The sequence below is a fragment of the Mirounga leonina genome, unplaced genomic scaffold, assembly GCF_011800145.1.
Source record: "Mirounga leonina isolate KUSES-001 unplaced genomic scaffold, KU_Mleo_1.0 Mir_153, whole genome shotgun sequence".
Classification (NCBI taxonomy): Eukaryota; Metazoa; Chordata; class Mammalia; order Carnivora; family Phocidae; genus Mirounga; species Mirounga leonina.
The window spans coordinates 32,662,945-32,690,539 of record NW_023270387.1 but is presented as its reverse complement, the minus strand read 5'-3'; positions in this window follow the sequence as shown (position 1 = coordinate 32,690,539).

The following is a 27,595-nucleotide window of genomic DNA, read 5'->3' as shown; positions in this document are numbered from 1 at the left end:
TTCTTTCTTTCTTTCTTTCTTTCTTTCTTTCTTTCTTTCTTCTTTCCTTCCTTCCTTCCTTCCTTCCTTCCTTCTTCTTTCTTTCTTTCTTCTTTTTCTTTCTTTCTTTCTTTCTTTCTTTCTTTCTTTCTTCTTTCTTCTCTCTCTTTCTTTCTTTCTTTCTTTCTTTCTTTCTTTCTTTCTTTCTTTTCCTTCCTTCCTTCCTTCCTTCCTTCCTTCCTTCCTTCCTTCCTTCTTTCTTTCTTTCTTTCTTTCTTTCTTTCTTTCTTTCTTTCTTTCTTTCTTCTTCCTTCTTCTTTCTTTCTTTCATTGTGTGGGTCAGTACCCTGAGTGTTGGGGATGTCCTTGGCCCTATTGAGGGGGTGCACAGGTTAGGTGTGCTTAGTGACATCATGGACAGACTTCCTGATGGAGTTTGCCTAGTGGCTAGTATGATTCCTTTCCCTCTGATGCCCTCTGAGAGCACCAGCTGCTGTTCTTCCACCCCGCCCTGCCCCTAGTAGTGTGGCACACCTGAATATTGTGGATGGGGCAAGAAAGGAGTGGGTCTCATAGCTGGAAAAACTGTGTTCACTCTCATGCTGTCTCTTTCCCCCATGAGAGAAATCATGGGCCAGGAAGGTCTCTCTTGGCACTGAGGTGTGTTGTCTTGAGGAAGGGGTAATACAGGTATATAGTGAAACTGTCCCTCTTTCCTTCTTCAATACAATAATCCCAGTGTTTTGTTTTTGTTTTTGTTTTCTATTTGTTTGAGTTTTTGTTGCTTTTGTTGTTGTTGTTTTGCTCCCAAGAGTGTGTTGCAACATTTTTGTTGGACTCATAGACTTTCACAAAGGCAATCTTATCTGTGGGTGATTGTTAAAATCGCTGTTCTTTGGGGACAAGATGTTAGAAAACTCCTATTCTACCAATTTGCTGACATAACTCTCATCAAGACTGAATTCAAAGTCTCAGGAATATATGAATGTAATCATATTCAATGAATAAAATTAGATTTAGTCCATAGTATTGTACTACACAGTAAAACCCCAACACCAAATTTTTTTCTAGTTTGTGACTAACATTATGCTAAGTAGTGCAAGTTTCACACTCATGATATTTCTATAGGAAACAAAATGTTATAGTATAGAAAATTCTATCTTTTCTTTTTTAGGCTTTTTAAGTTCAACTATGTGTGTGTGTGTGGTTGGGGGAAAAGAATGTTGTTTTGGAATTGATGATTAGGAAATATATAAAAAGGATAACTGACATTCTTATCTAGAATGATTTAAGAGAAGCATGCCTCATAGGAATACAGGGGAACAGATTAACTTTTCAAGGCTGCTTTAGACATAAATATCATATTTGTGCATGTTTGCAATGCAGTTCTCTTTCTTCACATATATGCATCCGATCTTCAAAATAAACTTTAGCATAATAGTAATGTTACTGAGATAATATAATTAATATAAATAAGTGTGTCTATATGCTAGCAGTTAACTCTATGTATATTCCAAGATTTAAAGTGCATTATAATCTTTTTAAAATATTTCCTAGTATTTGTCAGTCTAACACTTATTACCAGATTAACCACTTCCTAGAGGCACAACAGTTTATTGAACTTATTAGAATTAGAGTTCTGTCCAAATTCTAGAGCAATATTATCAACAAGTGACAACATAAATCATACATAGACACACACATGAAGCACTTAAACAATTGTATTTAAACAATTGTAGAGTTCTGCCTTAACAAATTTATTTTTAATTATTTATAAGTAAAATGTTAAACACTTTTATTCTGTCCAAATAATTATATCTCTAGTACCAAAATTAGTACCAGCTCTAATTTTGAAAATTTTCCTTATTTACTTTGCATTCCAGTAGTCTGGTTAGGACCTTGATTTTAGTTTCTTTTTCATAAATATTTTTTAGATAAATTGTTTTTATACTATAGATCATTAGTAAATATATATACACACACATAATTATATATACAATGTATAGATAATACATATATATACACACACACACACTTGTACATGATGCTATGATTACTAGAGTATAATTCCTTAATAAGTTCTAGTTAGTTAATTACATGCCTATTTTCCACACAAGACTCAGCTGATTGAGAAAGGGGCTAGAGTGCATTAATCTTTGTATCACCAAGGTTTAGTACAGTGTTATGTTCATAATATGCCCTCAAAACATGTTTGTTGTCACTCTCTAAAAGGCAATATTAACAACTTCACCTTGAAAATCCATATTGCCTGTAGTTAATCCACAATAAGATGCAATTACTAAATAAAATGTCACTTTTTCATAAATATATGGTAATGAACTCATTTTCGGCTACCTTTTATTCCCTTTGAACACATGTTGCTGAAGATTAGAGAGGTATGTAGGTAGGTAGATAGATTTAGATATAGATATCAAAGAAGAAAGAATTACCATTTCTTAGATTTGAATAAGAACGCTTCTTGTCTTGGTTTTTGCTTCATTTTTCTATATACCTACTAAGTTAAGATTGTTATTTCAAATACTTGTTACTTGAAACTCTTTTCATGAATCCTTACTTAATTTATAATTTTTTTTAAAGATTTTATTTATTTATTTATTTGACAGAGAGAGACACAGCGAGAGAGGGAACACAAGCAGGGGGAGTGGGAGAGGGAGAAGCAGGCTCCCCGCAGAGTGGGGAGCCCGACACGGGACTCGATCCCAGGACCCTGGGATCATGACCTACGCCGAAGACAGTTGCTTAACCAACTGAGCCACCCAGGCGCCCCAATTTATAATTTTTTAATAAATTTTTATATAACATTTTTGCAGTTACTTTAGAAAATCTAAAAAATCATAACTGATACAATATAAATGTGAATGTGAAAAATAAATATAAGTGTCCTTTTGCAATATTTGTTTTTAGTCTTCCAGGTAAGCATATAATAGGTACTCAGATTTGCACTGTGGAGTCAGATACACCAGATAAGAAATCTAAATATAGTTTATTTTCTTTAAATAACATAATCTTGTTCTTGCATCTCTACCCTACTAAGGGGGAAGGTTTAGGGGAATTAAAACCTGCCAGTTAAGTTATTTCTTTTCCTTCAGGCTTTAAAAAATCTCTATTTCAAAACAATCATTATTGGGTGAATTATGTTTCTTGGAGCTTTTCTCCTTCTTATCCCACTCTTCCCGTCAACCAAGAGGTAGCTGGGTGCAGCAGGGTGCTTTTGGGATGCCAAGGAGAAAGAAATAGTGTCTCATATTTGCATGTGTGCCCTTGTTTTTATGTCTATCATGTTAGGGAACCATTAATTTCAAGTGGGAAATTCACTAAAGAAAGGTCCAGTTACTAGATCTGGAAGATTTAAATAGGCAGAGAGTAGAGTAGAGAGGTGTATTGAAGGTAAAGAAAAAATATACAAAGAGTTGAAGATGACTTTGTATTGTACTATAGTAGAGAGCTAGAATTTAGGAAATGGCAGTGATCTGCTTTAATGATATACTGTAGTAGGACAGAGAGTAGGGGCTCATGGTAATCTAAGATACATATGAAAAGTAGAGAAAACAGGGTACCACAATCTTAATATTTTTCCATTTACCTTTAAGATGATCACCAATCTCTCCCATCTTCTATTATAACTGTCTAAAAAGAGCAGATTTGGAAAAATATTTTTTTTTAAAGATTTTATTTATTTATTTGACAGAGAGAGACATAGCGAGAGCAGGAACACAAGCAGGGGGAGTGGGAGAGGGAGAAGCAGGCTTCCCGCAGAGCAGGGAGCCTGATGTGGGACTCGATCCCAGGGTCCTGGGATCATGACCTGAGCGGAAGGCAGACACTTAACGACTGAGCCACCCAGGCGCCCGGAAAAATATTCTGTTGTTATAAAAAAAGAGGAGGAAAATTCTTGCTCTATTTCAGTTCTGCTCTCCTAAATCTGTATAGCACATACAACTTTTTCCAAACCCACTTTATCTGGCCCTACTACTCAAGATCCTTGTTCTTTAATTTCTAATTTACTATGCTGCATTGCTAAGGGAGTACACCTACAGAAATAGAAATGCTGGGAGTGAGGTAAGGCCTGCTTCAGCAGTATCTGAATTTTACAAACCATAGTGGTGCTGTTCACCTGAGAGTTGTCTTATATTTCCAAGATATATTTCCAAGAGAAGTCAAGTAACATGTTATTAGTTTACCTCATGGGTACTATAAGAGGCTTAACTTTAAAATGTGATTTAAACTGATCTAACCCTCTGGAAATACTTTACATTTGAAAGGCTATCAATGCTTTCAGAATCTTTAAAATTTTAAGTCAATAAATAATACCAAACATAATAATAAAATAAGCCTAATATTTACAAATCTCTGCTATAAGAGCTCTATATTCATTCTTGAATATGAATAAAACAATCTATAAAAATAAAAGTTATCTTACAGCACATCTTGATTCGTATGTTCAAGTAAACAAAAGGATAAATCCTCTTAGATAAAATATAAAAAATTCTTACTGTCTATGGCATATGAAAAGATTTATACCAAATTCTCTAAATTGAAATGTGGTACATCTTTTGGACTACTTATAAAAGAAACTATATTATCAAAATTTGCAAATCTTAACAAGCTATAAATTTTAATAATTTTCTAGAGCCTTTATTAAGGTTGGTTTCTGAACTCAGAATATATCAAAGGCATCTCTTTAAAAAAATTTAAATTTTAAAGGAATTTATGTATTGCCTGGAAAGAGAAGGTTTGGGAATATATGATAACAGCCTTTAAGTATTTAAAAGGCTGTCATCTGAGACAGGCAGGGTATCAGTTTTCTTTCATTGGAAACTAAAGCAGAAGCTATGTAAAAGTTATGGATATCTTCAGTAGAACACTTATGTGACTGAAATTTTTGACTTTTGTAATTTATTCTATTTTATGAACTCAATTAAGTATCTTTTAAAGATAAAATATTCCATTTGTATTTCTGGACACTGAGCAGAAGAGATGGAGATGGCTTATGAGGTTTTTAAAGAATGTTTAGAAAGTGTAAAAAAAAATGGTTAACTTTATCCAGTAAAAATAGTGTTTTCTATGTTAAGTTCTACTTACAAGGCTGTCTCCCAATTACTCAAATGCCCTTTCTTCTCATTTTTCACAAAGACCAATATCTTACAGTTAAGTCGAGAAATTCACATCCTTGGAGATATTGCTTATCCAAATTATTTTATTCAATTAATTTTTCCCACTACAAGGGTATTATATATGACTTTGGAAGACCAACACATTAAAATAGAGCTGTGCTTATATGATTCAATGTCCAAGAATTATTCTGAAAAATTTAAGTTTATTCTGAAAGAATGATGGTGAATAGATTATATCATTATGTGTTTCTCTGTACTTTGACAATGTATACTCACTACAAAGTAATAAAGATAAAGCCTTATAATTCATCAGAAAATCATTTTTCTTTTAACAATTATTTTAGTATCACTAACTCACATCTCTGCAACAGCTAAAGGGAAATACAATATTAATATTAATTATAAATGTAAAGAAGAGAAGGAGAAGTGGGGGAAAGAAAAGAGAGAGGAAGGGGGAGAAAGAAAAAGAAAAGGTGGAGGAAGAAGAAGGGAAGGAAGAAGAGGAAGAAGAGATGACTTGTTTTGATACAATCTTCTCATTAAATTCTACATTGTCCAGGGCCTTTATCCTCCTCTTCACATTAATATATTCAGTGTGTTTTGTCATAACTACGCTGCACATGTCTACACTTACATGGTAAAATGAACAGGAAAAATCTGTTTTCTTTATATATTTTCTTCCTGACATCCAAGCATAAGCAAAAAATTTACATAAGCAAATGAGCCAAATGATTATATGTTATTAGCTGGTGGAATACATGAAAGCAAATTGTTTGCTATATATAAGCAGTTTTGTTTTGTTTTTACAAAATTATATTACCATTAAAGCATATCTGGAGCCAACCATTTAAGACACTCACTGAAATTTAGCCAATTACAAGTTAATTCTGATCATTTCTGCAAGAAGTTTTCTAGAATGTTCAAATGGTTTTCTGGTTTTGAAAATGATGTAATTTCATCATGATATTTGTCCATTGATATTAAAAGAACGTAGTAATTTGACGTCTTTTAAATGATAACATTTTAATTAGGTCCTTATCACAGTATTTGGTATCATTTTGAACTCTCTACGATAAGGTAATTGATCTCATTGTTTTTGTGTGCCAATTTCAAGATACATGATTTGTTTGATTGTCATTTATCACATTTCATAATCACCATAGATGATGACTACAGCTTTAATGTCGTTCTGTTTTGATTAGTGTAATGTCATTTCCGAGTTTCATTATCTACAGAGGATAGAAGAATTGTGTCTCTATGCCTGTCAAGATTTACACTTTACATGAACAGTAAACTCATTTCAAAGGATCTATTAAAACAAGTTTCATAATCACTCTTGCTTAAGTAAAATGAGCTGTTATTCTGAAAAATTACACTTAACGATAATAAGAATTCTTAAGTGGATAGTTTAAACACATCTAGGTCAGAATTTCACTAGTTTGTGAATACAAAACATGGAAAAACAAACTAAATATATATCACTTATCTTTATCTGTACCCTCCAGAGCACAGACACATCTTCATCAGTATTTGTAGTTCTGTATTTGGTTCCTAGGTCTTCATGAAGGCACATGATAGTTGAATTTACATACTCAGATGTAGATTGTATTTCTAATTCTGACACTTACTAACATTGTTTTCTTAGAAGACTTATTTTCTGATTCCCAATTTCTTATCTATATAATGGAGATGATGACAATAAGATCTCAGAGTTACCACGAGGTGATACATATGAAAGCACTTAATATTATCTGATCTAATGGAGATTCAATATATGTTGTCTCTTTTCTTCTCTACAATTGTATCAAGCTATTTCTTTGTCATTAATTATGACTGATTAGTGTGTTGTATCTTTATTTTCTATTGAAGCTTTTTAAATTTTCACAACATTTCTATTAATTAGGATGAACTAACAATAGATTATATGGCTTGGGAAAAAATAGTCTCCCTTTTTCTTTTTACTCTGCTAATATGCATGGAATACATACCTATGTGGCATATTGTAACATTCTCAGGTTATTTTAGAAGGAAGATTACATTACTGAGAGATTAGTTGGTAGACAGTGCTAGTTACCTACTTAATATATTTTACCTCTTCTTACTCACTGACTAACATTCATTCATTTGGATAAGCATCAATATCTCAACTAAAAATATTTTGTTCTTCTAACTTTATTTTGGAACTTTTGAAATATTCTAGTCTCATTCTATATATTCAGTCTCCAAATCATGGCCATTCTGCTTCAATTATCTGGGACTTTCTTTTTTTTTTTTTTTTTCAAGCTTCTTGTACCTAGTCGTACTTTTCTTTGACTCACTGAAGAGCCTTTCTCCCTCCTTTCAATCTGCCAGAACCAATCTTATCTCTCAATTCCCAAATACTCAAGGGTATTTCTCAACAAGTGTCGATCAGTGTAACAGATCTATTTTTTAAATTTTTTGTGTCATGAATGAATTGATAGAAAACTACAGTATCAAATAAATAGGATTCTCATAGCTTTCACAAAACTGTGATTCATGGTTATAAATGGTATAGCTTTTTTACTATAGTCATCTTGGCTTCTTAGTGTCTAACATTTTCTCATGTATGATTGCAGTTTCCTTGTGGAGTTACACTACCAAGTACTTTTAAAATATACGTGGATTTCTAATCATTGTTTTGACGATATCACTTCTTTCTCTAGAATTATATAATAGCAATCTGTTACAGTTAATAAAAATAAACTGGATATTTTTAAATACTCCACATTAATTGTCCTTCATGATTAAAGCGAAATCCCCGTTTATTGTGGACTTATTGAGCACTTGGCATCTTAATTATTTAATCCTCACAAAATTCCATGAGCAATAACCATTATTTTGTTTTAAAGCCAAGGATACAGAGGCGTGCACAATTCAGATATATGCCTTGTAAATAGCATAGATTGAATGCAAGTGCTTATCCTTGTAACTATAAAGCAGGTGATCATCATTCCTCTACTTTCTCTAAAAGTTATGTGCGTAGATATGACCAGAAATTTGAAGTCCTTGAACATGACTAGGTAAACACTAGGACTCTCCAAAACAGTTCAAAGTTCTCAGGAACTTTCCATGTGTAGCCTCACCAAAGAGCTCTGGAAGTAATGAAATTAAAAAATATATATATTAAAAGTAATAATGAAGTTGACATTTCTTTTTAAAATTCCACTTTTGCTATAGAAAGAGGTATCACATCATTCATATGCTGGGGCTGGAAATCAAACAGGGAAGAAGTGGATTCCTTTTCTAGCTGTTGGACGTCTCTTTTATGTAAGAGATTATAGGGCTCCATTTCCAAAAATGCCACTAAGTATTTTTTCAGTCAACAGAACTAAAAAATACAGTTTTAACAAGATTTCCAAAGACTATCTCTCTTTTACAATATAGATCCTTCTTATATTTAATTTCTGTATTTAACCACCTCTTACGGTGATCACTGATGAAATACTGGCTTGGTGGAAGTTCTCCAACTTTTGCTAGTTTCATTACAGTTCATTATGCATTCAGTAACTCTGATAATTTGATATAATTTTTATGTGATGCTATTATCATAACATAACTGCTCTGTATTTGACATTCTAATATTTATTTTTTAAAGATTTTATTTATTTATTTGAGAGTGAGAGAGAGAGTACAAGTGGGGATGGGGGGAAGAGCAAAGGGAGAGGGAGAAGCAGGCTCCCCGCTCAGCAGGGAGCCCAAGGTGGGGCTCAATCCCAGGAACCTGAGATCATGACCTGAGCTAAAGGTAAATGCTAATCCACCCAGGTGCCCCTGTATTTGACATTCAATCTAAAATATTCTATGCCATTAAGTGTGTCTAATAACACATATCTACTAATTTGTATATACAGTTAAAAAAAGCCCTCTGTCCAATGTGTAACAGATTCTTAACTATTGAACATTACAAAAATAATAGGTCTGAAAATGTGTTTCCATAATTAACAAGTGGAGTGAATATATTGTAAAAGTGTGAGAAATTATTTTCTTATTTTATTTTATTAGGCTGTTTTCCAATAAGAAAAAAAATAGATAAGTCCACCATATTTCAGGTTATCACTTCTTTTTTCATTTATTTAATTAAGAATTTAGAATAGAAGTTTTCAAAGGTCACTTTTTGCTTAATGTTTATCAAGGATGATCTCTGCAATAATGGGATTTACTCAAGCTATATTTTTAAGACATTAGAATAATGGCATCTGTAAATAAACTTATTGTCTTAGGCTTCCATTAAAAAAAAAAAAAAAAATCCTTCTCACAGTCCTGGATGCCGGGAAGTTCAAAATCCAGGTGACAGTTGATTAATTTCCTGGTAAGAGCTCTCTTCCTGGCTCACAGATGGTCAACTTCTCACTATGTTGTTCTCACATGGCCTTTCTTTGGTGTGAGCATCTCTCTCTCTCTCTCTCTCTTTCTATTCCTCTTATAATTTCATTAATCCCTTCATGAGGGCTCCTCCTCAGGACCTAATCTAGTCCTCATTAGCTTCCAAAGGTCCTATTTTTAGATATCATCACATTGGGAGTTAGATATTTAACATAAGAATTTGGAGGGGACCACAAACATTCAGTCCATAATGCACACAGTTAAATAGTCAATAAATTGCATTTAACATGTTATATCTTATAGTAACTGAATCTATTTTAGCTGCCTTTAGTCTAGTTTTTGTTATGTATTAGTTAGAAATTAATTTCTGGGGGCGCCTGGGTGGCTCAGTCGTTAAGCGTCTGCCTTCAGCTCAGGTCATGATCCCAAGCTCCTGGGATCGAGTCCTGCATTGGGCTCCCTGCTCTGCGGGAAGCCTGCTTCTCCCTCTCCCACTTCCCCTGCTTGTGTTCCCTCTCTCGCTGTGTCTCTCTCTGTCAGATAAATAAAATCTTTAAAAAAATTATTAAAAAAATTAATTTCTGGTTTTATTTTTCAAAGGTTTACTTTCTAAAAACATGAATTTTCAAACAAACATGAGAAATATAAATAACATTACTCATTAAAATAAAAGTTATTAAATTTAAAGTGTACAATTACATAAATTACAGCTACGTTATATAATGTATGGCTACACAGTGTATTATAAAAGCAGCTACTCAGAAAAGCATATATCTTCTCTGTTCATTAATACATAAGAAAAAAAGAATTCAACTGTTCTACCAGAAAGTGCCTAAAACAGAAAAGGGTTGTTTTGAACATGATAAATGAGCAGGTGGCTAAGCAAAGGATTTTGACTGAGCATAGTGGATTCACACTGAGGCTAACGCCTTTTATTGATAATCTTCCACCATCTGTTCTGAAGATTTATTCATACAAAGGAAAAGGCAGGTGAGAATAAAGAATGCAAATAAGTGGCAATACTTAAATTTTGAATCATGCTGTGATTTTGTAAAGTGGATCAATGTTACTGTTGCTTTTGAAACCATTACAATATTTGAACCAGAAAAGCTAATGGTTAACTTCGATTGGCACATTTGCTGATATGGACAGGAAAGTGTTTCCAGAAATGTCAGTCTCATAAAGCTAAAAAATTGGTGGAAACAATTCTATTACAACCAACTTTTATAGTCCGAATATCTAACTTTTCTATGGGTCTGACATTTTCAGTCCGGCAAAAACAAAAGAATAATCTACATGTTCATGACTTGAACAGGCAGAGTAGTACTATAAATAGAAAAGAAAAAAAAAAAAAACAACTGAAAAGGTTAAAAACAGAGTTGCCATATTAACAGGTATTTTTTGGGCAGAAAGGTAGTAATCAGTGAAAAGTGTAATCCGTGAAGAGAAAAAATGTAGTAGGTCAAGATAAGACTAAATCTGGAAGGCAAAAGGAAGGAAGACTGCCCAATGACGTCAAAGAAAGATAGGACCCCTACGTATAAGGAATTAAAGAAAAGGACGAACGATGGGGTATTGGACATTATGATTAAAGAGTTGAATTACTTATCCAGGACTAGGAGCAGAAATAACAAGGTGTTTCCAGAGGTGCCAATAGATTGAAGTCCAAAAAGGAAAAGAAAATCTATCTAAGATGATTATTATTAGGACAAGAGGTACTGACTTTACAGTGAAAGTTCAAAAGGTATTGACATTGAACTCTAGAATCATAGACTATGCGCTTCAGTGAATTTGTCATCCCAATAAAGCCTTGAAAATGGGCTTGGGTGAGGGTGGGGGGTGAGAATCAATCATGTCAGAATTCTGGCAATTAGGCAAAGCTGCAGAATTAACTGAAAACTTTACCCAAGAGAAACTATGGAACCTTAGTAAGACAGCAGGGTCTGAGATGTTTCAAAATGGGACAATTCCCATCCTCCCTCCCACCCCAGCTCATTGGCACTGTACCCAAAGGCCAGCAGCTTTACAGATTGGACAGAGATGTCCAGCCATGTTTACAGGTCCGTGAAAAGCCCTATCCACAAAACACAGCCAATATTTTTCCAAAATTGCATCTTCCTGGGAAATCTCTAGTCACAGAGAATGGTGGATATTTGATTTGACTTGGTTCAGCTGCAGTAGGAGAAGCCTACTCCAAGGGCATTACTGAAAAATAGCAAGCTGTTGGCAACATCCCCAGTGCCTAAGACCGTGACCTGGCCAAGACCCAGCTCCAACTTCCAGCAAGCTTGAAGCATCCCAGCCCATAGCCCACCAGCCCCCAGAAGCCGGTTTAAACCAAGAGCAACAGCCAATGATGATTCCTCCCTCAGAAACCCCAGGAGAGCCACGGCAGAGCTCAGAGGAGCCTTTCTCACAGCCTGAGAGACCCTGGAGAATTCCCACCCCAGCAAAGAGGAGCTCTTTTGAGGATAGCCAACCACCTTGGGAGCCCTGCATATCATTACTGGTTCAGCTCACGTCAGCTGTGGGGGTATCTTGGGTGCTGCCCTGAACTGTGTGAAGTTCCCCAACACTTAATGATAACCATTGGCTAGAGGAGTGCTTTTCTTTATTGCAGGAACAGCCACCCTGGTCATCATAGCAAATTGCACAATTCCCAGGATTAAGGTCAGCATAGGTCCTGGTCAGCTGCCTGTGCACTGACCTCAGTGTATGCACCTTTGCAGTGGACCAGGCTGCCCTTGGAAGATTCTCTCAGTGCTGCTCTTCGTCAAGGTCTTGAAGCTGGACAATGTTTTCTTGCTCACCTTTCTGGTCTTCCATGCCACCTCTGCTATACCTGGATGTACCTGAACCCAGCGCTGAAAACACACCCATGGCTCTAGCAGTACTTCCTGAAAATCTACCCCAACAGGCACAGCAGCCTACAGACATCACCTGGGCCCCAGGTACCTGCTGTTCCTGGGAGCTGAGTGTCCTCCAAGGACTCTTTTCTAACTCCTGGCCTCTCTGAGGCTCTGCTGTCTCCCCCAATCCTGTATCCAGGGGTTGGCCCACCCTTCATCACACCCAGCTCCTTAGATTACTACTCCACCTCTTATACACACACAAACCACCACCACCACCATGAAAATAAGCACCTGCTCTTGATGTCAGGGAAACATCCCTTGGTGTTGCTGCTTTGTTATCAAGAAAAGGTTGACATTTGGCTGGGGTTAAAAACAAAATGATTTCAGTTGGTGTAAATCAAAGCATGTTCATTAGTTTAAAAGGAATCCCAGAAAAAATAAACTGCCATAGGGATATTTGAAAACTCCACTATATTCCTGCCCTGTGTTTATAAAAGGCTACATGCATGTCCAAAGCTGTATGTGTGCCCAGGAAATACATAGGGAAGGAGAAGGTACCAGTCACTGACTTCTGGCTGCCTTAGAGGTCCTGAACAAACAAGAGGTACAAAGGTTGTTTTGTAAGCTAATGTTCCTTGCAAAGAAATGGAAGACACACACAAAGCATTTAAGAAAATCTGACCATTCACTGGGTAACAAATTATATTGACTCAAGTATGGACTCCCTAAAGTCAGTTATAAAAATAAAAGCAAGAACTTAAGAAAAAAAAAAAAAAAAGGTAGAATAGCAGAGAACTTGATGGTTATACACTGCAGGGAACAAAATCCACAGAATTATTCCAGGGAAGTGCTAAACAAATAAGCAGTACAAATAAAAACAATTCTATGACCAGAAAAACCAACCAAACAAAACTCAAATACCACAGCAACAAACATTGATACCAAAGTCTTACAATATATTATCTAAACTGTGCAGTTTTCAACAACAATAATGACAAAATATGAGACATTCAAAAGAAAGACCATAAGAGACTATGGACTCTGAAAAACAAACTGAGGGTTCTAGAGGGGCGGGGGGTGAGGGAATGGGTTAGCCTGGTGATGTGTATTTTTTTTTAGGATTTTATTTATATATTTGACAGAGAGAAACACAGCGAGAGAGGGAACACAAGTGGGGGGAGTGGGAGAGGGAGAAGCAGGCTTCCCGCTGAGCAGGGAGCCCGATGCGGGGCTCGATTCCAGGACCCCAGGATCATGACCTGAGCAGAAGGAAGAAATTAACGACTGAGCCACCCAGGTGCCCCAGCCTGGTGTTGGGTATTAAGGAGGGCACCTTCTGCATGGAGCATTGGGTGTTATACACAAACAATGAATCATGAAACACTACATCAAAAACTAATGATGTAATGTATGGTGATTAACATAACATAATAAAAAAAAAAGGTAAAAGCTGTCACATGCACAGGGAATAAAAGTACAGCCAATAGAAAATGTACCTGAGGAGGCACAGACTTTGGTTTTAGCGAGCAAAAGACTTTAAATCAGCCTTTCTAACACTTGGCCCTCCCTGTTTGTTTCCTTCTAGCAGGCCCTTACTAAAGGGTTGTTGAACTGAACTGATTGATAAACAAAATTTTATTTTATTTTATAGCTTTATTGAGGTATAATTTATATATAAAAATTGCACGTATTTAAGGTATATAATTTGATGGGTTTGGACATGCTGTCACCACAATCAAGGTAATAAGCATACATATTCATGAACCTTCAAAAGTTTTCTAACAACATTTTTAAATGAATATGCTCCATCTAAGGAAACCCAAAAAACATAGACATTTATGAAACAGATGCAAAAGACGGTAGTGGTGGTGTGGATGTGAGGAAAGTTAAAATTACACTACAAATGATTTCTTATTACATGTAGTAAAAATGTCTTTAAAGAGAAAGTTTCTTTATTGAATAAAAAGTAAGATTCAACTTTGGGAAATTCATCTTTCCATGCCTTTTTGGGGACATATTAGTTTATGAACTAAGAAACATAGATACTTCTTTTTTGATTAAGGTCATTTTTTTTTAAATGTATTTTAGAGAGAGAGAGACAGAGATAGAGAGCATGAGTGGGGGGAGGGGCAGAGGCAGAGGGAGAGAGAGAATCCACAAGCAGACTCCCCAATGAGTGAGGAGACTGACACGGGGCTCGATCCCATGACCCTGAGATCATGACCTGAGCTGAAACCAAGAGTCCGCTACTTAACTGTCTGAGCCACCCAGGCACCCCAATTAAGGGCATTTTTTAAAATTTTATATGTGTGTGTGTGCGTGTGTGTGTGTGTGTAGCAGTTGTCAGGATGTTTCATAGCTCTTAAAATATAAAACACAAAATTATATAAATAACAATAGTTTTTTTTTTTAATTTTTAAAATTTTATTTTTTCACACAACACAGAAAGTTTTATTCATCCACACCATTCCAGAGAAAGGCAGGCTCACTTTAGTATGCCATCCTTTTGGGCTGCTGCCTGGTCTCTCTAAATCCGTTTCCGTTCATCCAGGTTCTTTTTCTCCCCAGCTTCTATCTCTGGCTCCTCTTCTGCCAGAGGTTTCTGGGAGCTGTAGTGCTTAGCTCCATAGGCCACCCCAAGGAATACGCAGAGTAGCAGCAAGCTTGATGCACAGAGAGACCTGCACCTGTGACACCTTCTTGACCATAACAAACAATAGTCTTTTTGAATATTTATCAGTTATGGTAATTTTTGCAGTAATAAGAACCGTATAATTTTTGCATCCAGTATAATTTATATATTTATTTGTCAGTTCTCTATTGACCTATTACAGTCCATATGTTCTTCAATGCTTATTGATTTTAGAAGACAGTTAATTTTAAATGTTAAGTTTTAAAATGTGTTATATAAATGTTTGTTGAGATAGTCTAGTATTCTCGTAATTTTTATAAGCACTTGACTCTATAAAGTGTTCTGAATAGTGTTACAATATGAAATACTAATTTTTTTAGAATCGGAACACATGACTTTAAGTAGTGGATCATTGTACATATATTAATTAGTATTACAAATTTGAAATACATTTATCTTTGAAGCAATTTAATGCAAATTAGGGCAAATGATTAAATAGCAGCATAATTATATCTACCTTATGCCTTGCCAAAGTTAGGAAATGACACATAAGATTAAAACTGGAGCAAAGAACTACTGGGTATCTACCCCAAAGATACAAATGTAGGGATCCAAAGGGGTATGTGCACCCCAATGTTTATAGCAGCAATGTCCACAATAGCCAAACTGTGGAAAGGGCCAAGATGTCCACCAATAGATGAATGGATGAAGAAGATGTGATACACATACACACACACACACACACACACAGGAATATTATGCAGCCATCAAAAAACCCCTGAAATCTTGCAATTTGCAACGACATGGTCGGAATTGGAGTGTATTATGCTGAGCGAAATAAGTCAATCAGAGAAAGACATGTATCATATGATCTCACTGACATGAGGAATTCTTAATCTCAGGAAACAAACTGAGCGTTGCTGGAGTGGTGGGGTGTGGAAGGGATCGGGTGGCTGGGTGCTAGACATTGGGGAGGGTATGTGCTATGGTGAATGCTGTGAATTGTGTAAGACTGATGAATCACCGATCTGTACCTCTGAAACAAATTATACATTTTATGTTAAAAAAAAAAAAAGAAGAAGAAGATAGGTGGAAGGGAAAAATGAAGGGGGGGAATCGGAGGGGGAGATGAACCATGAGAGACTATGGACTCTGAGAAACAAACTGAGGGTTCTAGAGGGGAGGGGGGTGGGGGGATGGGTTAGCCTGGTGATGGGTATTAAAGTGAGCATGTACTGAATGGAACACTGGGTGTTATATGCAAACAATGAATCATGGAACACTACCTCAAAACTAATGATGTAATGTATGGTGATTAACATGACATAATAAAATTAAAAAAAAAAAAAAACTGGAGCAAAGAAATAGAAAATTCCCATAGTTCAGTTCCATGACACTAAATGCCAAATGTATCCTTCACTTTCTTTAACTAGATAACTTCAGTACTTAACTAATTAATGTACTTAATTAATCTATGTTCAAAGTGCTTGAGTATTACTCATCAATACTAGTGATTACCACTCTGTGGGTGGAGCACATCTCCTTAGTGATTGAATCAAAACTTCTATAGTTGATACTTAAAATTTGAGAAAAACAGCCTGGTGACTAAATTTATAATAAGGACATCAACTCATCTCCATCTTAATAAGTTCTTCTTTGAAAGCTCCACTCACTCTTTAGTAAAACCGTATTTTCTAATAAGCAGTATATTTGTGCATAGCTATAAATGGCTTAAAATGTCCCCTTTTTCTAAATACAGCCTTCATCTATTTGTTGTCCCTTAGAAGTTTCTTCCAGGGTAATGCCTTATCAACACAGATAAAGTCCCCTTTCTCCAAGTTCCTTGTACTTTGGAAATCACAACATCTGAAATGACTTAAAGCTAAATAAACATCTTTTTTTTTTTTTTTTTTTTTTTTTTTTGCAAGAGAGAGAATGAGAGAGAGCACGAGGGGGAGGAGGGTCAGAGGGAGAAGCAGACTCCCCGCCGAGCAGGGAGCCCGATGTGGGACTCAATCCCGGGACTCCAGGATCATGACCTGAGCCAGAGGCAGTCGCTTAACCAACTGAGCCACCCAGGCGCCCCTCCAACTTTTTTTTTTAAGATTTTATTTATTTAGGGGCGCCTGGGTGGCTCAGCCGTTGGGCGTGTGCCTTCGGCTCAGGTCATGGTCCTGGAGTCCCGGGATCGAGTCCCGCATCGGGCTCCCTGCTCGGCGGGGGGCCTGCTTCTCCCTCTCCCACTCCCCCTGCTTGTGTTCCCTCTCTCACTGTCTCTCTGTCAAATGAATGAGTAAAGTCTTTAAAAAAAAAAAAAGATTTTATTTATTTATTTGACAGAGAAAGACACAGTGAGAGAGGGAACACAAGCAGGGGGAGAGGGAGAAGCAGCTTTCCTGCCGAGCAGGGAGCCCCATGTGGGGCTCGATCCCAGAACCCTGGGATCCTAACCTGAGCCGAAGGCAGACTCTTAACAACTGAGCCAACCAGACGCCCCTAGATCAACATCTTGATCTGGAGAAAAGGCAAAGAGAGAGCAAAGCTGAAACTAGAAAATTTGTGATATAAAGTAAATTTATCTTGGAAATGCCTGAACTTCCTTTACACAGGATCTCTCTTACTTTCTGTCCTTCCCCCATAATCTAATGCTTCTGTCAAGCATTGTACGAAACTGATTTCCCAGACAAGCCTACCTTGAACAGTTCCATATTCCAGAGATACTTGTCATAACTCTGAACTCTTCCATCAAAAGCCATTCTCTTAGTACACTTTGTATAGGGAAAGTAATTTGTTTAAAATCATTTATGTACAAATTAATTCACCTCAATTCACTAGTTGAGGGTACAAAGAAGTTCACATTTCTTTAAATACACAGTTTAGCTCTATTTCTAAACTCCCGACAAAAATGGCCTTCTCTATTCTGAAAATAATTTAAGAAATATTCTGTGAGTAATTCATATTTTCAGGGTACTATTACAATCCTGACTGCAGCTGACTTACAATAAAGTTTTTAAACAGACTCAGCTACCTTGGATTTGGAAAAGAGTTCAATTACCATCAGAGCAGGATGCTTTGAAGTGGGCATCAGTGTTGTGCCTTTAAGCCAGAGATGTCTTGCTGTCCACTCAGAATAGATAAACTATTGGTCACAAATTTTGCTGTCAAAGAATCAGTAACTCCACTCCCCAAATATGGTCACCTTCATTTTATTGTTCACAAGGCTTTTGCTAAGAAAACACTGAGGAACTGATTCTGGCTGCCTATTGTTGTGGTCATGTCTTTACCTGACTGAGGCTAATATTTTGGTGTGGAAAAGAAAGGAGATATAATGCTCAGCAATGGTTGCTAATAGATGTATTAGCTCATGGATGGGTTAATAATATTGTAGATATTATTTGACTTTTCCATGCCTATTCAGTAACACTAAAGAACAGCCACTTTAAATAATATTGCTGGAATTGGATTCAATAGGTGATTCCAACCACAACCCTTTCAGAATGAAAGAAATACATGATTCAAGGGGCAATCAAACTGTGTGTTACCTTTAGACAAAAGCAAAAGAAAACACAATGACCAGAATGCTGCCTTAACAGGTCTTTGTCTCTCTGAATGAATTATGAGATAAAAGTAAATCAATACATAAATAAATCACACAATAAAGTTTAGTGTTAGAAGAGAACAGGTAGTCTCTATTCCTCTTATGTTTTCCTAACACAGGAGACACTTAATAACATCTGTTAGAGCTTCACAAATCCCAAAATTTGGCAGTCTGTGAACTTTTAATTAAATGAAAGAAAAATAATTTGAGAGTTGGTAAAATTTCTGGGTTATCGGTGCCTAAAATTTATGGAAATAAGGAAATAAATTCTAGGTCAATTTTTCATTGATGGGGTATAATAAAAATGTCTTACCTTTAGGCCTATCATATATAGTCTTTCAGATAGTAGAGAAAAACATGTTCCTTTCTGTAAAGTGAAGTGCTGAATTTAAAATCTATAGTAGTTTCAGCAGTGGTCAGCACTGCCATTTTAACTTTCCAAACAGGTAATAGAAAATTGTGTAGTTTGTGTTTTTTTGTTTGAAAGTGTTTTATCTTGGTAGAATTCTAGAACTATGAGGAAGATTTATTGAAAAACCAAAATTTCACAGTTTCTTAAATGCTGAAATTTTATCCAAAGCTACTTTGTTTTTCTAGGAAACTGTGTAACCTAAGTTATAGGGGAAAGCTATACTTTAAGTCTTTAAGATAAGCAACATGATATTAAGCTTTGTTATCACAGTCAAAAAATTGTATTTTAGTGTCAGATCAATGATTTAAAATCTAAGCTGTGGCATTTGTTATTTCTGGACTTCAAGGAATTTACTAATCAAATATCAGTTTTATTTTTCTCATATGTAGAATACTTAGGTTTGATGGCTATTGTGCATACACACAATAAATGAGGTAACAATATAAAAACAAGGTAAATATATGAAGCATATAAATGTAAGAAAAATACTAATCTCTTATGTATAAGTAAAGGAAGTAAAGGAAATAAAATACCTATCATAGTGACCAATAAGTTATAGATATTCAATGAGCTATCATTGTTGGTGTAGTAATTAGTTAACAATATGAAGGTGTTTCTAAGTTATTTTTCTAGAATACAAATTGTTGAAATGCACTTCTCTACTTTTACATATAAACTAAACTAAAACCTTTAAACTAGCTTTCCATATTAAAAAAAGTTTTAATTGTTTAAAATACATAAAATTCACCATCTTAACCACTTTTACGTGTATAGTTCAGTGGTAATTACAAAATCCGTAAACTTTTAAAAGTATAAAGAGATCACCAACTTCTTTAATTTTTTAAATATACATGTATAGTATGATGGAATATTCTCATGGGTATGGCTTCGCTTCAATTTCCCATTCTCCATTGATATAACTTGCATTCTAACCTTTCCTTAACATCCAATTAGAAGTGAAAATGAAACAACTACCAGACTTGTTTCAATCACTAATGAAATACAAAAGTAACTAACATTAGATTTTTTTGTTGTTGTTTTTAAAATAATACTTAGACGGTATCTTCCTAGTTCTTCACATAACAGAAGTGGAAATTAAGGCCGACATAAATTTAGTGACTTGAGTAACAATGTAATTAGCCAGCACTGGAATTGCAGAACACTGATTTCTAATTAAATATTCTTTCTAAAACTTTAGCAAATTTTTATTTACATAAATAAATTATTCAAGAGGAAATGATTATTTTCTTCTCATGGTAATTTTTCTCTTTTATTTTTCATTATGTTTTCCTTCCATTCTTTGATAATAAAATGGATTTTCCATGTTTTTTAATTTTGTTTTGTTAATTTCTAATAAGGCCAAAGTAACACTTTTCTTATTTTGTTCACTTACTGGTAAATATAAATAAATGTATCCTAAATATATATATATATATATATATATATATATATATAGACACGCACATATATATAATATTCATATATATATTCATATATATATGTTTGATATTCATATATATATACATATATGAAAACATTCAGCTTTAACTACAGTTCTTGGATAATTATGCTTGAATCATTTATCACAGATTCATCTGCCTATACTGAAATTAATGTAAGAGGCTTCTGTTCATTGGATCAGACTCTAATATCATTATTCAATCTGTGAGCTGCTCCTCATTTGAATCAATAAAAGGCTGAGAGGTCTTGACAAGCTATCTTTTTTCTAATATTGATCTTGATGACCAAGCTGGTGCCCTAGAGTCTAACCATTGATTTTAAAGGGGAGGCCTGTCAAGTTGGAGGCCAATTTTCTGCTATTAAACAGATCAGGTCTTGTAATTAAAGAAAATGTCAGGCTGTCATATTTTACAAGAGAGCCATGGGAATATTTTCACACAGTTTTCAAGCAAATTAGAAAGTATGCAGACCTGCTGGAGCCAAACACATATACCAGACCCAGCATAAGCTTATGCAGAAACTAAATCAATGTTCAAATGGTATGTGATTCATTGGCTTTCTATTTTCCCAAGACTCAATGATTTAACGAATAATTTATGATGCTTGGCTTTAATAACATGCAGTGCTGCATCAACTTAAAATGCATCAAACTCTTCTAAAAGAAAGTAACATCCAAATGAAAAGCTAATTTACTGTCAGGATAATGGAGAATATCCAAACTGTAGTCCGCAGCCTTTGTTTCCCTTCTGTTTTCTTTTAGTGCCAACTGTAACTCATAACTTCTTACTCTATTTTTATTACGTATTTGTTTATTCTTCTATCCATCCAGGAAAGATTTACAGAGAACCTACAAGTAAAGAGCTGTTGAAGAACTCAGATTAAAGTAGAAGAAACAGATCAATAAACAAAAATTGCATCATACTTCTTGCAATAGAGGTATAGTACATTATTTTCAGAGGAGTATGTGAGTGGGGCACCTGGGTGGCTCAGTTGGTTAAACGTCCAACTCTTGGTTTTGGCTCAGGTCATAATTTCAGTGTCATGGGATCAAGCCCTGCATCAGGCTCAATGCTCAGCATGGAGTTTGCCTCAGATTCTCTCTCCCACTCTCTGCTCCTCCTGTTCATGCTCTCTCTCTAAAATAAAATAAATAAGTCTTTTTTTTTTTTTTAAAGAATATGTGAGTGACTGTGACTAACTTATTTAGGAATATTTAGTTTTCACAAACCATATTGAGATGAGTTTGAGTTTACTGTATAAAAAATTGAGAGTCTTTGAAAATTTTATGAAAGGACATAGTTCTTTTTACAATTTACAATTCATTTCTGAGGCTAGGAATACTCTAATATTGATAATAAAATGTAGAGCTTTTACAAATGGAAGAGGAAATACTAAAATACCAAGAAAATGAAACAAGAACACAAATGAACAATTGCCCAAGAAGGAAATACAAATTAATACAAGCATTCAGATAAATGTCCTTCCATTATTTCTTCAAATATTGATTTTTGTCCCTATGTCTCTCCTTTCCTTCTGGAATTCCTATTACACTTGTTAGGACTTTTGCACATGTGTTTTCATCCTTATTATTCCTCCCAGTTTAAGTGTATTTTCTAGTGTGTTGGGTCTTTTGTTAAACCCATTCAATGAGTTACTAATTCTTTATGGGTTACTGTTCTAAAATACAGATTTATTTTTTTGTATATTATAATTCTCTGTTAAGATACTTCATCTTTTCATCTCTTTTCTATATTTTCCTCTGGATTTAATGTTAGCTATAGTTATTTTGATATTATTTTCTGCTAACTCCAATATCTGGATTATTTAAGGGTATGCATCTATCAACTATTTTATCACTTTTATCAGTCACTTTTTCCTGTTTCCTTAAATATCTTTTTGTCGCTCTTTTATTTTGTTTTGTATGTTGGACACTGTAAGTGATGCATATTGTTGAGATTCTGGTTACTGTATTCGTTCTCTAAAAAAAAAAAACATTTTACTTTGTTCAGGTAGGCACCTTGCTGCTGAAGAAGCCTAATTTTTGCTTTATTAAGCTGGGTCTATATTATTTTTTTTCCTTAATCTTAAAACATAGCTTTTATTCTTATGTCATGTTCTTACTCAAAGTTGCATGGCTTTTGTGGGGTTTCAATGGAAAGAACTGGGTGTCCACTATAATCTCTGCATTCTTGCTGAGCCAAAAGGCTAGTATCTTCCCAACACTGGAAGATTCTTCATTTGCTCTCAGTCTCCTAGCAACTGCTGCCTCTAAGAACTTCATATTTTTTTCCTGTACTTTTGCAGTCCAGAATTTGGCTTAGAATCCAAAAAGTATTTCCATATAAATGTCTTGGGTACTGTATACCCAATTCCTCTTTGCTCTATCAATCACAGATATTTCTGTAGCAGATCCAAGCTGTAAGGTGTGCCTCTTCCACATATCAAGACCACTGTTCCTCATCTGGGCTCTTACCTCTCTATACTAAAGCTCAGATAATTATGTCAAGCATAGGAGATGGTAGTACTCATTTTGTTTACCACTCTAAGGAATCCTACATTGGCTGTTGTCAAATGACAGCAATTAGTTTATTTAATAATAGCAAAATTGTTTAATATAATTCTATTCAGAAATAAATACATAGATTAATCTCAAAATTATTGTGGAAAATATAAGAGGAACAAAAAAAGATCATAGCATAGATTATTTTATTACATGGTATGCCAGAAAATGCAAAGTAATCTCAGTGACAGAAGGTGGATGAGCAGTTACCCAGTAATGACATTTGAAGGAAGGATTACCAAAAAGCATAAGAAAACTTTTAAGGGCTTTGGAAATGTTCACTATCTTGATTGAGGTCATGGTTTCATGGGTGTGTACATATAACAAAATAATAACATTATACATTAAATATGTACAGTTTAGTGTATGTCAAGTATACTCAAAAGTTGTGAATATGTATGTAGACTATATGTATAAATATGTATCTCAAGAGAGACACATGCTGATGAAAAATGTATAACAAAATTTAAATCAGTATAGTAATTTTCTAAAGAAATTTGGTAATATGCATCAAGAGATTTAAAATATTTCAACTTAAACACCAACTCCCAAGAAATGTTATGAACTGTCATAAAGACATAACAAGAAACTAGATGTAAAATAAATGTCCAACAATGGGACACTGTTAAAAAATGACATAACCATGTAAGAAATTATGGTGTTAATGGTTACATTAGAAAAAATTTTCATAGGGATGCCTGGGTGGCTCAGTTGGTTAAATGGCTGCCTTCAGCTCAGGTCATAATCCCGGTGTCCTGGGATCGAGCCCTGCATCGGGCTCCTTGCTCAGCAGAGAGCCTGCTTCTCCCTCTCCCTCTGCCTGCTTCTCTGCCTACTTGTGCTCTCTATCTCTCTGTCAAATATATAGATAAAATCTTAAAAAAAAAAGAAAAAATTTTCATAATATATTTTACCTTTTTTGCCCTTCTTTATTCTTTTATTTGTATTAAGGTACATTACAACAGTTAAATTATTTGCCATAAATTTATATTTAATGAACTTAAAAAATATATACACCTGTATAAACACCATCCCCTCAAAATATAGAATATTTTCATAACCTGAAAAGTACCCTTGTGATATTGTCATTCAGTTAGCACCACAAATAGGTAACAATTTCCAGAATTATATCACCATAGATAATCCCTGTTCTTGAAATTCATAAAAATGAAATCATGGAGTATATACTTTTGTAGCTTGAAATTTTACCTAAAATATTGTTTGAATACTCAACAAGGTTCTAGCCAATAGGATCCAACAGTACATTAAAAGGATTATTCACCATGACCAGGTGGGATTTATTCCTGAGATGCAACGGTGGTTCAACATTTGCAAATTAATCAACGTGATGCAGCACATCAATAAAAGTAAAAAACAAGAACCATATGATCATCTCAATCAATGCAGAGAAAGCATTTGACAAAATATAGCATCCTTTCCTGATTGAAATTCTTCAAGGTACAGGGATAGAGGGAACATACCTCAATATCATAAAAGCCACCTATGATAAGTCTGGCCAGGGGTTTATCAATCTTGTTAATTCTTTCAGAGAACCAGCTCCTAGTTTCGTTGATCTGTTCTATTGTTCTTTTGGTTTCTATTTCATTGATTTCTGCTCTGATCTTTATTATTTTTCTACTCCTGCTGGGTTTAGGCTTTATTTGCTGTTCTTTCCCCAGCTCCTTTAGGTGTAGGGTTAGGTTGTGTATTTGACACCTTTCTTGTTTCTTGAGAAAGGCTTGTATTGCTATATACTTTCCTCTTAGGACTGCCTTTGCTGCATCCCAAAGACATTGGGGAGGGTAATTGCTATGGTGAGCACTGTGAATTGTGTAAGACTGTTGAATCACAGACCTGTACCTCTGAAACAAATCATACATTATATGTTAAAAAAAAAAAAAAAAAAGAAGAAGAAGAAGATAGCAGGAGGGGAAGGATGAAGGGGGGAAAATCAGAGGGGGAGACGAACCATGAGAGACTAAGGACTCTGAGAAACAAACTGAGGGTTCTAGAGGGGAGGGGGTGGGGGGATGGGTTAGCCTGGTGATGGATATTAAAGAGGGCATGCTCTGCATGGAGCACTGGGTGTTATATGCAAACAATGAATCATGGAACACTACATCAAAACCTAATGATGTAATGTATGGTGATTAACATAACATAAAAAAAAACACCCACCTATGAAAAGCCCACAAAAAAATATCATTCTTAATGGGGAAAAACTGAGAGCTTTTCCCTTAAGGTCTGGAACATGACAAGGATGCCCACTCTCACCATTATTATTCAACATAGTACTAGAAATCCTAGCCTCAGCAATCAGACAACAAAAAGAATTAAAAACATCCAAACTGGCAAAGAAGTCAAACTCTCTCTCTTCACAGATGATGTGATATTTTATGTGGAAAACCCAAAAGACTCCATCCTCAAGTTAATAGAACTCATACAGCAATTCAGTAATGTGGCAGGATACAAAATCAATGCACAGAAATCAGTTGCATTTCTATACACTGACAATGTAATTGAATGAAGACAAATTAAGGAATCAATTCCATTGACAACAGCTCCAAAAACCATAAGATACCTAGGAATAAACCTAACCAAAGAGGTAAAGGATCTATACTCTAGAAACTACAGAACACTTATGAAAGAAATTGAGGAAGACACAAAGAGATGGAAAAACATTCCATGCTCATGGATTGGAAGAATAAGCATTGTGAAAATGTCTATGCTGCCCAGAGCAATTTACACTTTCAATGCAATCTCCATCAAAATACCATCCACTTTTTTCAAAGAAATGGAACAAATAATCCTAAAATTTGTATGGAACCAGAAAAGACCCCGAATAGCCAGAGGAATGTTGAAAAAGAAAAGCAAAGCCGGCGGCATCACAATTCCGGACTTCAAGCTCTATTAGAAAGCTGTCATCATCAACACAGCATGGTACTGGCACAAAAACAGACACATAGATCAATGGAACAGAATAGAGAGCCCAGAAATGGACCCTCAACTCTATGGTCAACTCATCTTTGACAAAGCAGGAAAGAATATCCAATGGAACAAAGACAGTCTCTTCAACAAATGGTGATGGGAAAATTGGATAGCCACATGCAGAAGAATGAAACTGGACCATTTCCTTACACCACACACAAAAATAGACTCCAAATGGTTGAAAGACCTCAATGTGAGACAGGAGTCCATCAAAATCCTAAAGGAGAACACAGGCAGCAACCTCTTTGACCTCAGCCGAAGCAACTTCTTCCTAGAAACATCGCCAAAGGCAAGGGAAGCAAGGGCAAAAATGAACTATTGGGACTTCATCAAGATAAAAAGCTTTTGCAAAGCAAAGGAAACAGTCAACAAAACCAAAAGACAACCGAAAGAATGGGAGAAGATATTTGCAAATGACATATCAGATAAAGGGCTAGTATCCAAAATCTGTAAAGAACTCATCAAACTCAACACCCAAAGAACAAAGAATCCAATCAAGAAATGGGCAGAAGACATGAACAGACATTTTTCCAAAGAAGACTTCCAAATGGCCAACAGACACATGAAAACATGCTCAACATCACTCCGTATCAGGGAAATCCAAATCAAAACCTCAATGAGATACCACCTCACACCAGTCAGAGTGGCTAAAATTAACAAGTCAGGAAACGACAGATGTTGGCGGGGATGCGGAGAAAGGGGAACCCTCCTACACTGTTGGTGGGAATGCAAGCTGGTGCAGGCACTCTGGAAAACTCTATGGAGGTTCCTCAAAAAGTTGAAAATAGAGCTACCATATGATCCAGCAATTGCACTACTGGGTATTTGTCAACGTCTAGTGCATTGGGGTCCCTGGGTAAGGGTCTACGAAATCACCAGGACACAGGGGATGCAGAGCAAAGGCAGCACTTGCAACTGCATACTGCTGTTTATTACTCACATAGCTATATACTCGCAGTGATCAGATAAACATAACAATGTATACTTAAAGTATCAAGCCAACATCCGTGAAGTGAAATATACACGAAATTCAATAAGAACAAAATACATCCTGTTTATGCTTGCAGAATAAAGAATTCTCTTAGCCATCCTTCCTTTGGAGACAACATGTTCTTTGTCTTTAGAAAGAACACTTCTGATTAGAAAGACACACTTTAAGCGAGGCAAGAGCCACTTCCTGCTGATCCAGGCATTTAGGACTTGCAACATGAGATAAGGGGAAGAGAACATTTTCTCCTCCTGGCCCAGGCCTGCCTGGCCGTCCTTAACCTCAGTGCAGTCCTCAAATGATCTGGGCCTGCAAGGGGCCTACAAGCCTACACCATCTCAGGTATTTATCCCAAAGATACAAAAGTAGGGATGCGAAGGGGTACGTGCACCCCGATGTTTATAGCAGCAATGTCCACAATAGCCAAACTGTGGAAAGAGCCAAGATGTCCATCGACAGATGAATGGAAAAAGAACTAGTAGTATATATATACAATGGAATATTATGCAGCCATCAAAAGGAATGAGATCTTGCCATTTGTAACGACGTGGATGGAACTGGAGGGTATTATGTTGAGTGAAATAAGTCAAACAGAGAAAGACATGTATCATATGATCTCACTGATATGAGGAATTCTTAATCGCAG